Source organism: Macrotis lagotis, chromosome X (genome assembly GCF_037893015.1).
Source record: "Macrotis lagotis isolate mMagLag1 chromosome X, bilby.v1.9.chrom.fasta, whole genome shotgun sequence".
Classification (NCBI taxonomy): domain Eukaryota; kingdom Metazoa; phylum Chordata; class Mammalia; order Peramelemorphia; family Peramelidae; genus Macrotis; species Macrotis lagotis.
In genome coordinates, this window is record NC_133666.1 from 618,238,059 (window position 1) to 618,252,646 (window position 14,588).

Sequence of the window (14,588 nt, forward strand, 5' to 3'; positions counted from 1 at the left end):
TTTTAATTTAGGAGTTATTAATCTATAGGAGGCATATCGGTACAGTGAAAAGGTTTAGGAAACATGAGGTTTTATCTAAGGTAAGGATTGGCAAGGAAAATGTGAGAGAGGATCAAAAAGGTGATTAGTTCTAGGATTTTAAGGGGATTATAATGGAAATGATTGGGGGTTTAAATTGAGCAGAAAGTAGTCCAGCACATATTGTCCTGTCCAATCTAATTTGCTAGTTCCATAGATTTTCCCAGTTGGCAATGGATTAAGTGTCCCTCAGAGATTGATCTCCTAGAATAATTTCTTTAGTCCAGGTTCTGTCATTAAGTAGATGACATGAGTCCTTGGGCAAGTACCTTTGCTGAGCCTCTTTTTTCTCTTACATACAAGAAGGATGTTGGACTAGACCACTTTGAAAGTCCCTTTTGGTTCTAACCAACTGACTTTTTGGAGGCTAAAAAAGCTAATAGTATCATTTTTTAATTGAAATTTTATTTTATTTTTCTAATTACATGCAGTGGTAATTTTCAATCTTTATCCATTTGCAAATTTATTAGTCCCACATTTTTTTAATCATCCTCCCTTCCCTCCTCCCTCCCCATGGCAGTGAATAGTCTGGTAAAAGTTATATATGTACGTTTATGTTTAACATAGTTACATATTAGCCATGTTGTTAAAGAGGATTTAGAACTAAGGGGAAAGAAAAAACCATGAGAAAGGAAGGAAAAACATAAAAGAAGTTTTTAAAAAGTGAAATTAGTGTGCATTCAACCTCCATAGTTTTTTCCTCTAGATGTGGATAGCATTGTCCATAGAAGGTCTCTCAAGGTTGATCTTGATATCTGAACTGCTGAGAGGAGCTGCATCTAACTTAATTGATCATCTCACAATGTTATTGGGTTTCTTTTTTTGCTTTCTTACTTTATTTTTTTTAGGTTTTTTTTTTTTTTTTGCAAGACAATGGGGTTAAGTGGCTTGCCCAAGGCCACACAGCTAGGTAATTATTAAGTGTCTGAGGCCAGATTTGAACTCAGGTACTCCTGACTCCAGGGCCGGTGCTCTATCCACTGCACCACTTGCTGGTCTTTGTTTAAACTTCACAATTCTTTCTCAGGATGGCATTCTTCATTGTAGATAGCCATCACAATGTTATTGTTAATGTGTACAATGTTTTCTTGGTTCTGCTCACTTCACTCAGCATCAGTTCATGTAATTCTTTTCATGCTTCTCTAAAGTCTGATCAGTCTTAATTTCTTATAGAACAGTCTTATACCATAACTTGTACAGTCATTCCCCAGTTGATGGACATCCCCTCAATTTTCAAACCTTTGCTTCTACAAAAAGTGCTGCTATAGATAATTGAACTAATGGTATCCTTAGGCTGCATTAAAAAACTGTCTAGGGTGAGGAGAGATAATAGGAAACAGAAGTGGAGGAAGGAGCACATAATATCTGTCTTGAAATATTTGAAAATGTCATATAGAGGAGAGATTATCCTTGTTTTGGTCTCAGAGGACAGAATTGACCTGGTTTAATGAATAAATGAAGTCCATCCCACTTCCTCTTTTTTCCCCTACTCCTCATGTCAAAACACCAAAGAATCACACATTTTGAGAGCTTGAAGGGACCTCAGTGACAATTCTAGTCCAACTTATACTGGAGAAAGAATGCATGCTGTAATATACCTGAGAGGTGATCATCCGATGATAATGTTTGTCCTTCATTCTCAAAGAAGACCATGACATCAGAGAGGTGATGACATGACAAGTATATGAATTGGATTTGAGTGAGGGGATGCTGTTTTAGGTCACCAGCTTCACTTTCTTCTCCAGAACCATCTGGGACCAGTAGCCAGATATGAATCAAGACAACCGGAGATGCTCCAGATGGGAGGCAATGAGGATTAAGTGAGTTTCCCAGGGTCACAGCTAGTAAGTCTCTGGTGATCATCTAACTTCTGATTGAAGGAAGAATCTATTCTATTCAGAGGCACTCTAATAGTTAGGTGTCCCTCTCCAAAGATCTTCTTAGCCAGGTTCTCTCTTTCTCTGACTCTCTTACTTTCTCTGCTTTTGTCTCTGTCTCTGTGTCTCTCAATCTGTGTTTCTCAGTTTCTATTTCTGTCTCTTCCTCTCTTTCTTCCTCTCTCTGTGTCTTTCTCTCCCCCTTCCATAAACATATTTCTTCTCTTTTCTTATTTGCATATCTATTCTCTTGGCCCTAATTTTTCTCCTCAACTTCAGTCCCAGATCAGAAGCTACGTGCTCTAATAATCTACTCAGATGACTCATTAGTACCTCAAGCTCAACTTATTCAAAATAGAAATCATAACTCTCTCTCTCTCTAAATCTATTTCCCCTCTAGGATACTGCCATCCTTCTCAATGCCAGGGTTCCCATCCTCGAAGGCACCCTTTATTCTTTGCTTTTACTTCTTCACTTTGCTCTGACACTTTCACTTCCAATAGCCAGCCTAGTTCATTCTGCCACCATGACACCTCCCATCTATCCTTTTTTCTCCACTCAACACAGATCCTACCTAATTCAGGTTCTTGTTGCTTCTCAGTACTTGAACAATTATATTAGCCCCTTTATTGGCCTCAGTTCTTCTCTTTCTAATTTATTATATGAATAGATGCCATGCAAAAGACTTAAGTGCAAATATGAAAATAGTCCCTGCTCTCAATTCTTTGTAAGCCCTTGCTTACATTATTTTTTAAGAATTATTAATGAATAAAAATCAATTCTCTCTTTCCATACCTCTCCCCTCAAGATAAGAAATAGGAAATCCTTTTAAAAAGAAAGATGCATAATTAAGAAAACAAATCCTATATCGACCCATCCAAAAATGTGTCTTCTTCATATTTAGTCTTTTTTTGTCAGGAGGTAGATTTCTTTTATTTGAGTCCTCCGGAATCATGGATGTTTTATAGTATTGATTTGAGTTCTGATGGCTTACCAATTTATTTGTTCTTTGGTATTGCTGTCATCCTATAAATTGTTCTCCTGATTCTATTCATTTTCCTCTGCCTCAGTTCATACAAATCTTCCAAGGTTACATTTAGACTTTTCCTTTTGTCATTTCTTACAGCTCAATTGTATTCTGCTACATTCACATACCATAATTTATTCAGTCATTTTACATTTGATGGAAAGAGCTCATGTTCTTAACAGGGGAAGACAACAGATACAGAGAAGTTAGAATTGGAAAACATCAGTACAGTGCTTGCTGAGATATAACTTGGAACAAGAAAGGAAGTGGCATGATGACATGGGGTTTGGGGAGGGATCAGAATCTATATAACCATACACATACACACCAGAGAGAGAGAGAGAGAGAGAGAGAGAGAGAGAGAGAGAGAGAGAGAGAGAGAGAGAATCTCAGTTCTTTTTATAGTGGCAAAAACTTTCAAAGGGAATGCCTATCTGGTATTTCATTGTGCTGTAAGAAATGACAAAGGGGACAATTTTAGAAGAACCAGGGAAGACTTGAATGAACTGATGCAGAGGGAAGTGAGGAGAACAATTTATAGGATGACAGCATTGTAAAGGTAAACAAAGTCTTAAGAACTCTGATCAATGCAATGGCCAATTGATTCCAAAGGAGCAATGAAGAAACATTCTAGCTTAAGATGTGGTATGAGACATAGGCCAATGTGGGAATCCATATTGTATGACTGTTACAAGGATTTTGTCTTCCTCTCTCCTTCCCTCCTTCCTTCCTTCCTTCTTCCTTCTTTTCTCCTTCCTTCCTTCCTTTCTCCTTCCTTCTTTCCTTCCTTTCTTCCTTCCTTTCTCTTTCCTTTCTCCTTCCTTCTTTCCTCTTTCCTTTTTCTTTTCTCTTTCCTTCCTTCCTCCTCTTTCCTTTCTCCTTTATTCTTCCTTCCTTTCTCCTTCCCTCCCTCCCTCCTTCCTTCCTTCCTTCCTTCCTTCCTTCCTTCCTTCCTTCTTCCCTCTTTCCACCCTTTCTCTTCCTCTCTCTTTTAATTGGGGAAGGAGGCAGAAGGGGGAGAGAAACTGTGTTAATTGAAAAGAATGTACACACACACACACACACACACACACACACACACACACATACTGTAAGGAGAAACTTTAACTCATCAAAGCCTATTTTTTTCCTTCAGTGACCCCTATTGGCTCTATTATAAAAACGCAAGGACCCTCTTCTGGGGTTTGAAACTTTCCCCAATATAGCTCCCACTTCTCTCCTCAAGATGAACTCTCAGTTCTAGCCCAATGAATGATTCCCTTTCCCCCAGATGGGGTGCTCATTCTTTCCTGTCAGTGCCTTCACACAGCTATGTCTCCACAGCTGGAATGTTCTCTGTCCCTATCACTGCTTCTCAGAAACCTTATCTTGATTCCTATCTAACCTCAGGTGTGCTGTTCTCCATGAAACCTGGCCTTCACACATACAACTTTATCTTTCCTCATCTTCTCTCCCTCCTCAAATTACTCTGTTTACTTACTTGGGCACATATCTCTACCTTGCTTTCACACTCCAATTTGGTCCCCCCCCTCAATATTATGGAGGCTCCTGGAGGGCAAGGGCTGTTTCATTTGGGGGATAATGTCCCTCCCCCACTAAAAGTGCTTTGTTCTTTTATCAGCAGTGATTGGGAGGAAAGGACTAATACATGGACAACTTCCTACTAATTAGAGAGACTTATTAGAAAATGGAATCAGTTGCCTGTGGTGAGTTACAGTCTCTTTCCCCTTCCTCACTCTGTCAGAATATTTTTCAATCAAAGGCTAGAAAGCTAATTGTTTCTGAAGTTAGATATGAGATTCTTTGTCAGGAATGGGTTGTTTGGCACTTGAGGTTTTGTCAAGTGTTTTACATATGATCCTCACAGCTGCTTGGGGAAGGAGCAGTAGGTTCTCTTATACATCTTACTTTACAGATGAAGAAACTGAGGCTAAGAAAGTTAAGGGTTTTGTCCAAGGTCATAGCAGGATTTGAACTTCCATCTTTCTGGCTCCAAGTCCATTGATCTATTCACTAGATAACCTAGCTGCTTGTTCCTGGAACATCACAGAAAGGGGATAAGTTTCTACTTTTTCATTAATGGAATTTACTGTTCCCCTAGGGATGGTGTAAAGGAGGGTAGACTATATATTCTTTTATAACTTCTAAGATTGTGTACCTCTGTGGCCTGCTGTCAGGTCTTGAGATATGCAGATCAGAACCTGTCCAACTCATGATCCTCACATGCTCTCCCTACCTACAATCTCACCAACCTCCACTAAGACAAGAAGTCTAGAGCATTCCTCCAATAGTTCTCCTGGCCCTGATCTGATGTGGGGGGGGGAGGGAATCAAGTCAGCAAGCACTATGAAGCTCCTACTATGTGCCATTCCAGGCAGTGTGCTAAGCTCTAGGGAAAATAATACATCCCTCTCCCCAAAAGACAAATTTTGCCCTCAGAGAACTTATATTCTGTTGGGGGAAGATAACACATAAGAAGGATCTGAAAAAGGAGGGAAAGGGGGAGAGGGAAAATTTGGGATCTTCTCCATCAAAGAGGAGAAGGGAGCAGAGCAGAAAGGCACCTTAGATGTGGTGTCAGAATTCAAAGAGTGGCAAAACTCTTCTATGCCACATATCCTATCTCCCAAAATCTAATATTCAGGACCAAACAGTCTGAACAATCTGCAGGAAAAAAAAATCCACTTTGGGCTTGTCCAAATGTTCAATAATTAGAATTAGAGTTCATCCAGTATTGCAATGCGAAATTTAAATCATTTTCTCAGCATTTTAAACTCTTTTCCCAAAGACTAGCTGGTTGCCCAGAGAACTCTGCTTCTGTCCCTCCACCCTTATCCCTACCAGAATTCTTCTGTACTAAAAACTATTGTTCATTTCTCCCTCTGTCTTCTCCTCTTACTCTTGTCTTTGTAAATGCTCACTAAGTTTTATTGAATGGGAATCTTAAATTTCCAGTCATTTTAGTGGTTCTTCTCTGGACCTTCGTCATATTCCCTCAATCTCATTTCATCTATGGGTCCCAAACTAAATACAATCCTGCAAAACTTCAGTCAGCCAAAACCCATTTACTCCATGTAGCACAATCACAGCAATCACAGTTTCCTGGACCACCAGACACCCCGTTGTTCTTTAATTAAATATCGGATAATTCAAATGTGCTCAATTCAGAGCTTGCTTTGCTCATCCCTTGTGTTTCAAATTAATGAGGTTGAACTGAAATCTCCTCCAGACCTGAATCTAGACCTCCATGAGCCTTAGACTTTTCCATCTAATGACTGCAAGATTATGTGACCACAGTTGCCCCATCAGTCATTAAGATCACCTTGAAGTCATTTGGTACCAAAGAGTCTTTTGGGGGTGTTTAAGCTTTTAATCACCATCTCCTGGGAATATTTCCTTCTAGAGAATGGGTCCCCCCAGTTTGAAAAACATTGAGTAGAGATCAGTTCCTGGTTCCCACATGCCTATGGTCTTGCTTCTTGGTTTTCTAAACAAGGAGTCTTTGTTAAGATGTCATTATTCTGATGTCTCAAAAATGTAACACCACATGGCAGCAACATACTACGTCCATTCCCATGTCATGCCTTTTGCCATTGCTAGGTGCCATTCCTTTGGAGTGGTCTTCCCCTGGTTCAACCACTTCTCCAAATCCTACTTCTTACCTCCATTCCCCCTCTTCCTTCTGTACTTATAATCTCGATTACACAGTTTAGTACTTAATTACACACACCATTGGTACTCTTCCCTAATTGTTCCATGCACTTTTCTAAATAGATCATTAGTTCCTAAATTAGGGTTATGGGGGGGGTCTTATCAGGTAGTAACAGGAAGAGTTCTTGGTTTGAAACAGTAGGAGGTAAGATCCGAATGGCCAGTCACCACTACTGGGCGGGTCTCAGGAGAAGTAGGACAAGAGTGGACCCTGAGGGGGAAGAGGAAGAGGAGGGTTGAGAAGACATGGAACCCAGGGCCATTTGGGGATCTGCTAGGCCTAAGTTTCAATGACTTACAAAAGAAAACCTACTTCATTTTGTTTTCTTTTAAGTCTAAGGGTCACAGAGCCTCACAATGTTAGAGATGGGCAGTTTGATACTATGGGAAACTCACTGGGTTTGAAGTCCGAAGTAACCCCTGTCCTTTGGGGAGGCTGAGGAATGTTGAGCAAGTCATGCCTCTCTTTCCTTCTCTTTAAAATGAAGGCACTCAGGGCAACTAAATGATGCAGTGGATAGAGCATTCACCCTGGAGTCAGGGGGGACCTGAGTTCAAATCCGGCTTCAGACACTTAATAATTACCTAGCTGTGTGGCCTTGGGCAAGCCACTTTAACCCCATTAGACTTGCAAAATAAATAAATATAAATAAATAAAATGCACTGGAATATAGATGCTACCTGCTTTCTTAATTCTGGCAATTCTATTATCTAATTTATGGCCACAATGAGAAAATGTTGGGGATGAACGAACTACTCTCTGTAAGCAGAGGTTTTATCTCCTGTTTCTTTGAACCTCCTTGGCAGGCAGTGATGCCAAACACAACAGAGGTATGCTTTAAATGTCAGTTGATTGATGGATCCTTCCATGCATAGAAACTGCTCTTTCCGTGCTTATCAACAATCTCTTTTTCTCAGTCTGAATTCCCTGCTTCTTTTCTTCAGCTTTCCACATTGTTGACTCTCCTGGATACTGTCTCCTCCCTTGACTGCTATGAAGTGATTGAATTAGAAATGAGGAAGAAGAATATTCCTGATAGGGTGAGATGTACAGTTGATACAAAGGTTTGGAGGTGGGAGATAAAGTAGCCTTATACTGAGAACAACTAATAGAATAATTTGATTGTATTGAGAATGCAGGTACTGGAGGTTTTAACCCTTTCATTTCCAGAAATGAACACTTTCGTTTCCAGAACTGCTACCCAGCCTCCCCTGCAGCCCCCCCCCCCATGATGTGTATAAAAGTTGTAATAAAAAGCTCTTCCCTGAATGATCCTTTTTAGTCTCCTTTGTTGGATCATTATCCTGCCCCTTTGTATTACAGGGGTGGCATATTTCAAGGTGTGCTCTCTCTCTCTCTCTCTCTCTCTCTCTCTCTCTCTCTCTCTCTCTCTCTCTCTCTCCTCTAATCCATCCATTTACTATGTCTCATCAATTCTTGCCTTAACTTCCCTAGGGTCTACCCCTCTTCTTTCTACTCAAGTAACCATTACTCAAGTTCAGACCTTTATCAGCTTAGACTAATGAAACAATTTTCTGATTGGTTTCTCTACTTTCTGTCCCTCTTCTCACTGATCCAGCTTCCACAGAGCCACCAAATTTATATTGCTAAAACATGAATATGATCATGTTGCTCCAAGCTCCAAGCTTTGGTTGCATTATACTATTTTAGTATAAAATAGAAAGTCTTCAGCTTGGAATTTAGAACCCCCCTACAATCTGGCTCTCATCTATCTTTCAGTCATCTTTCCTATTACTCCTCTTCATGAATGAATGAATAAATGAATGAAAAAATGAATGAAGAAAAAAGTAGTTATTAAGAAGTTGCTATGGGGATACCATGAAAAAGTAAAGACAGTTTCTGTCTCCAAGGAATTTACATTCTAAATGGGGGTAGGGTGGGGAGGCGGGTGAGATGTGCATAGAAAAGTGGTGACCAAGGGGAGCGGAGCCCTTTGATCCTCAAAGTTAATAGGGTCACCCCTTCCATGAATGAGAACAGCTGATTTGGCCATGGTTCCAGAATTGGAAGGCAAGCCTGGCTGCTGAGGGTGTAGAGAATGAAGTGAATTCTAGTTGATATCTTCCTGAAAGATTGACTCGTGGGCTGAGGACGGAGGAAGGTGTGAAACCAGAGCAATAGTTCTGGATATGTAAAGGTTAAAGCTTCCAGGACATGCACTCTTCCACTCCAGGGAAAGTGGACTTTTGTACTAGCTGTTCCCTGTACACCCTAGGCCTCTGCGCCCCCATGTCAGGAACAGTACTGAGAATTTCTGAGAACTCTGAGAATTTCTGTCTTCCTCCTCAGGAGAGGACTTTCTAATCCTCCCAGATGTTAACTGGTCTAGTTCCCTTTCATAATAACTTTATTTAAGTCAATGAATCAACTAAATGAGGAAATGGAAAACTACACCAGGGTCTTTGCCAAGAAAATCCCATGGACGGTGTGGACAGAGTCTAGAGAACTGGGTCCTGGTTCTTCCCCAAAGCAGAAGATATTTCCATTTATTGTGATCTTGAGCAGATCACTGTCTGGCTCTTCCGTTTGTCCCCTACAAGGGAGGAGAAAGTTCTTTTAGCTCTGGATTCTTTGATACCTTTTTTAACATTGCAGACCCAGGGAGGAGTAACAGCAGCCTCAGAGTGGGTGAAAAAGTGGGTTTGTAAATGGCAAAAAAAAAAAATAGGAATACAGAAAGGAGAGAGAAACAGGAAAAATATGGGGGCAATGAGAGGACGGAAAAGGGAGAGGAAGAGAGGAAGAAAGGGAAAGTCCCTAATGGTTTAGGGGCTGCAGCCCTGGGATTATAGCTCAGGAGATAGAAGAGGTCTTAGCTATCATAAAGTTTAGCCTCCTTATTTTATAATTGAGGGAACTGAGACACAGAAATGTCAAGAGATTTGCCCAGGATCACACAATTTAATATGTGTCTGAGGCAGGATTTGAATCTAGGTCAAATGCATTCAGATTCTTCAGGAACCCATTTATTTCATAAAGTAATGTAACCTGTTCTTTTTTGATTAAGCTCATGGTAACCTCCCCAGGATCATAAATTCGGAGCTGGAATGACACTTCAAAGGTTCAAACTCCACCCTACCCAACCCTTATTTTGTAGATGAGGAAAATGTAGTACAGAGAGTAAGTGACTTGCCCAGGATGATATACTCTAGTAATGTCTGAGTCAGGATTTGAACCCAGGCTCTCAGGATTCTTAATTACCAAGTACCTCCAATACCAATGCATCCACTGTGCTGCCCAAGGATGAACTAGGCAGGCCTCTTCAAGATATCTGTCCTGGTATCCCATTTACTTATAAGATCTCTTTGTCCTATCTTTAGGAGATGAGGCTCTAGTTCAGTGGCTAGCTCCTAAGGGCAGGTGTTTGAAAGGGGGTAGTGGAAGTGGTTTTCACTGCCTCCAGAAAATACAAAGTTAACAGCTCTCTCTTGCCTTCAAAGCCTCCCAAGTCCTCCATGTGAACCAAGATGAAGTGCTCTCCATTTGTGTAGCCCAGGGGGAGTACTGCCACAAAATTAACTTTATTAATTGATTGATATTGAAGTGGTTTATTCTATGATATGAAAGATTGTTAAGTCTACTGGTTTCAACCATATTAGTTTTCTAGCATAGGAGTTTCTATCTTAAATGAAGCTCTAATTATTTGTGGGAGTGTAAAGAAAAATGATGTATATATGGAGAGGGGGTATTTGGGGAGACCCTATGTCTCGTACAATTCAGAAGTCAATACTTTAAACCTCTTCTGAAAGGTTATTCTGTACTGTTCAATGAGAAATTTTCCTTTTCCCCAGAGTGAAGCTCTGTCTAGACAGACCTAAGTCAAGTAATACAGTTTGTTAAGAGTCTTATTTACAGTATTTTCAAACTATAGAGGTGTTTTCCTTATAGTCAGTATATTGAATTAGGTGGCTAGCACCTTGTGACATTGCCAGGCTGGGTTGGGCTCTCCTCAAGATTTCCATCAATCATGCCCCAACACCCTTTTCTGATCCATCACTGAACAGCATCCTTCAGGCAGGACATGGGCTGCCCAGAACACCCTGGTCCACTGAATAGAAAACACAGAATGAAACCACACTCAGTGTTGTGGGGAAACATGTCTACCAGAAAGGTGAAGAGCTGCTTTTGAATCCTAACTCTGACCCTCTTGTAACCCAGAGAACTACTTAAGTGTGTTATCATTTGTATTACTTTTTAACATTTTTTAGGCTTTTTTTTTTTTGCAAGGCAAACAGGGTTAAGTGGCTTGCCCAAGGCCACACAGCTAGGTAATTATTAAGTGTCTGAGACTGGATGCGAACCCAGGTACTCCTGACTCCAGGGCTGGTGCTTTATCCACTGCACCACCTAGCCGCCCCTGTATTACTTTTTATACTAACCATGACAAGGCAAAGAACCATGACAAAGGCAAAAAAAGGAGAGAGACTCTCTCATAAAGTCATCGTGTGTGAATTCTCTGATCCCTTCTTGCAAACCATAAGCAAAGCGGTGCCATGGGAATGGCTAAGCAGATAGTGGTGTGTGAATGTGACGCAATGTTATTGTGCCATGAAAATAATGAACATAAAGATTTCAGAGAAACTTGGGAAGATTTCTCTGAATTGAAGAGCAGCAAAGAACATTTTACACAATGTCCACAATGGAGTAAAGGAAAATAACGGAAAAATTGCTGACCTCTGATCAATGTAGCAACTAATTATGACTTCAGATTACTGATAGTAAAATACACTCCTCAGCAGAAGATACAGATGATAGGCACAAAGGAAAAATAGTTTTCAGACATGGTCATTGCATTGATTTGTCTTATTGCACTCATTTCTTATCAGGGTGGCTCCTGCGGAGGAGATTGGAGTCGTGGTAAAGGGATAGCGATGTAAAAAAAAAGAAAAAACCTAATATCACATTAAAATCTTTTTGTAGTATGCCCTATGTGTGTGTATGTATATTATATATATATATATATATATATATACATATGCATATATGTACATAGAAAGTAAGGGTGACCTATGTTCTACCTATAACTTTTACAATTAGAAACTTGAGACTTGTCAGTTCAGGATTCTTTTACAGGGAAACAAAAGCACTAGAAGGTGCCAATTTTGCAGATTAGGGACAGCACACTCCTTAAGAATACAAGATAAGATATAGGATTTACAGATAAAAGGTGATGCCATAAGAAAATTAGGAGAGCATAAAATAATTTGCCTGTCAGATACAAGGAAAGAATTTAGTACCAAATAAAATATAGAAAGCATTATAAAATGTAAAATACATAATTTTGATTATATAAAATTAAAACATTTTTTGTACAAAGAAAACCAATGCAAAAATTTTAGGAAAGCAGAAAAACTGGGGGGGAATTTGCGGCAAGTAAAGGCTTCATGATGGGCATCCCCTCAGTTTTCAATTCTTAGTCACCACAAAAGAGCTGCTATAAATTTTTTGTACAAGTAGCTTTTCCTCCAACCCCCTCTCCCATTTTAAAAAATATATTTGGGCTATAGATATGTAGAGAACTGAGTCAAATTTTTAGGAATACATGTAATTTTTCTATTGATAAATGATCAAAGGATATGACAGGCAGTTTTCAGACAAAGAAATCAAAGCTATCTATAGTCATATAAAAATACTAGAGTATTTTCATATAATAATTTTAATGATTTAGGAATCATTATTGATTAGAGAACTGCATATTATAAAATAGCTCTGAGGTATGACCTCACAATATGATTGGCTAATATGACAAAAAATGAGATGATGAATGTTGGAGGGGATATGGGAAAAGTTGGACACTAATGCACTGTTTGATGGAGTTGTGAACTGATACAACCATTCTGGAGAGCAATTTGGAATGATGCTTAAAGGGCTATAAAACTGTGCATACTCTTTGAGCCAGGAATACTATTGCTATGTCTTTATTCTAAAGATATTAAAAAAAGATGGGGGGGGAGGCCTACTTGTACAAAAATATTTATAGTAGTTTTTTGTGGTGGCTAAGAATTGAAAATTGAGGGGTAATCCATCAATTGGAGATGTCTGAACAAATTGTGGTAGTTGACTGTGATGGAGTATTATTGGACTATAAGAAATGATAAGCAGGATGACTTCAGAAAAACCTGGAATTTTTCTGGAAAGAATTAAATGAACTAATGCAAACTAAGCAGAACCAGGAGAATGTAGAACACAGTTAATAGCAATATTATATGATAAAGAACCATGAATAACTATTTTATTAGATATTTTTAAAACTTTTTCCCAATTGTACTTAGAAAGTTTTTAACATTAATTTTTGCAAAATTTTCTTCCTCCCTCCTTCACAATCATGTTAAACATATTTCCATATTAGGAATGACAACTATTGTTAGCAATACAGTGATTCAAGACAATCCTAAAGGACTCATGAAGAAACATTCCACCTCCAGAGAAAGAATTGATATTGCCTGAATACAGATTAAAACATATTTTTCCTTCCTTCCTTCCTCCTCCTCCTCCTCCTCCTCCTCCTCCTCCTCCTTCTTCTTCTTCTTCTTCTTCTTCTTCTTCTTCTTCTTCTTCTTCTTCTTCTCTCTCTCTCTCTCTCTCTCTCTGGTATTCTTGAACAAAATGACTATACAGAAATACTTTAATATTTTATGATTGCATGTGAATATTTCAGATTGCTTGCCATCTCAGGAAGGGGGGAGGGTTAGAATTTAAAACTCAAACTTAAAATAAAGTTAAAATTGTTTTAGCATGTAATTGGGGAAAAACAAAGTATTATTTAAAATACATTATGTTGGGGCAGCTAGGTGGCGCAGTGGATAGAGCACTGGCCCTGGAGTCAGGAGTACCTGGGTTCAAATCTGGCCTCAGACACTTACTAATTACCTAGCTGTATGGCCTTGGGCAAGCCACTTAACGCCGTTTGCCTTGCAAAAACCTAAAAAAAAAGAGTATCCAAGGGGGCGGCTAGGTGGCACAGTGGGTACAGCACTGGCCCTGGAATCAGAAGGACCTGAGTTCAGATTTGACCTAAGAGATTTAATAATTACCTGTGTGACCTTGGGCAAGTCACTTAACCTCATTGCCTTGCAACTCCCCCACAAAAAGTGTATCTAAAAAAAAAACACCAAAGGCATCTTTGAGACTTACTTGACTCAAACATTGATAAAACTTCCTGCATAGACACAGAACAGTCTGACTTCTCCCTTAGGTTTCTAACCAGTAAACCAGTATGACTACCACAAATGCAGGCAAATGCATTCAATTGAATTAACATTCTCACTGGACTAGGCTTTCCTTGCCTTGGTTAAGGAAACTATCCGATGGTTTTTAGATGGGACTATGAATATCTCATTTTGAACCTGAGCTATTGGACTGGTTTGTCAGACTCTGCCCACGATGCAACCTAAGTATAATATAGGCCACAAATGGTCATGAAACCTTTTCTTGAAGACACTGGGGCAGTTCTAATCATTGGGAAGCTTTTCCTAATATCAAGTCTAAACTTGCCCTTTTGCCAATTTTCACCAGTTGTTCCTCTTTCTGTTCTCTGGGGCCAAAGAAAGTGAGTCTAATATCTGTTTCACTTGACAGGCCTTCAGATACTTGAAGGCAGCCATCAGAACCTCCCTGGGTCATCTTTTCTCCAAGCCAAAAATCTCTGGTTCTCTCAGAGGAATTGAACTCACGACCTTCCATCCTTCTAGTTGCCTTAAAATGTTAGAACTACAGAATCCTTGAAGCTCAGTGAGACATGGAACCTCAAAGAGACCTCAAGGATCATTAATGTTAGTCCAAAGCTGAACAAAAAATTCCCTTTACTGCCCTCCCAACAAGTGACCATCCATCTAACTTCTTGCATGGAGGTTTCCATTACTGCCGAAATAGA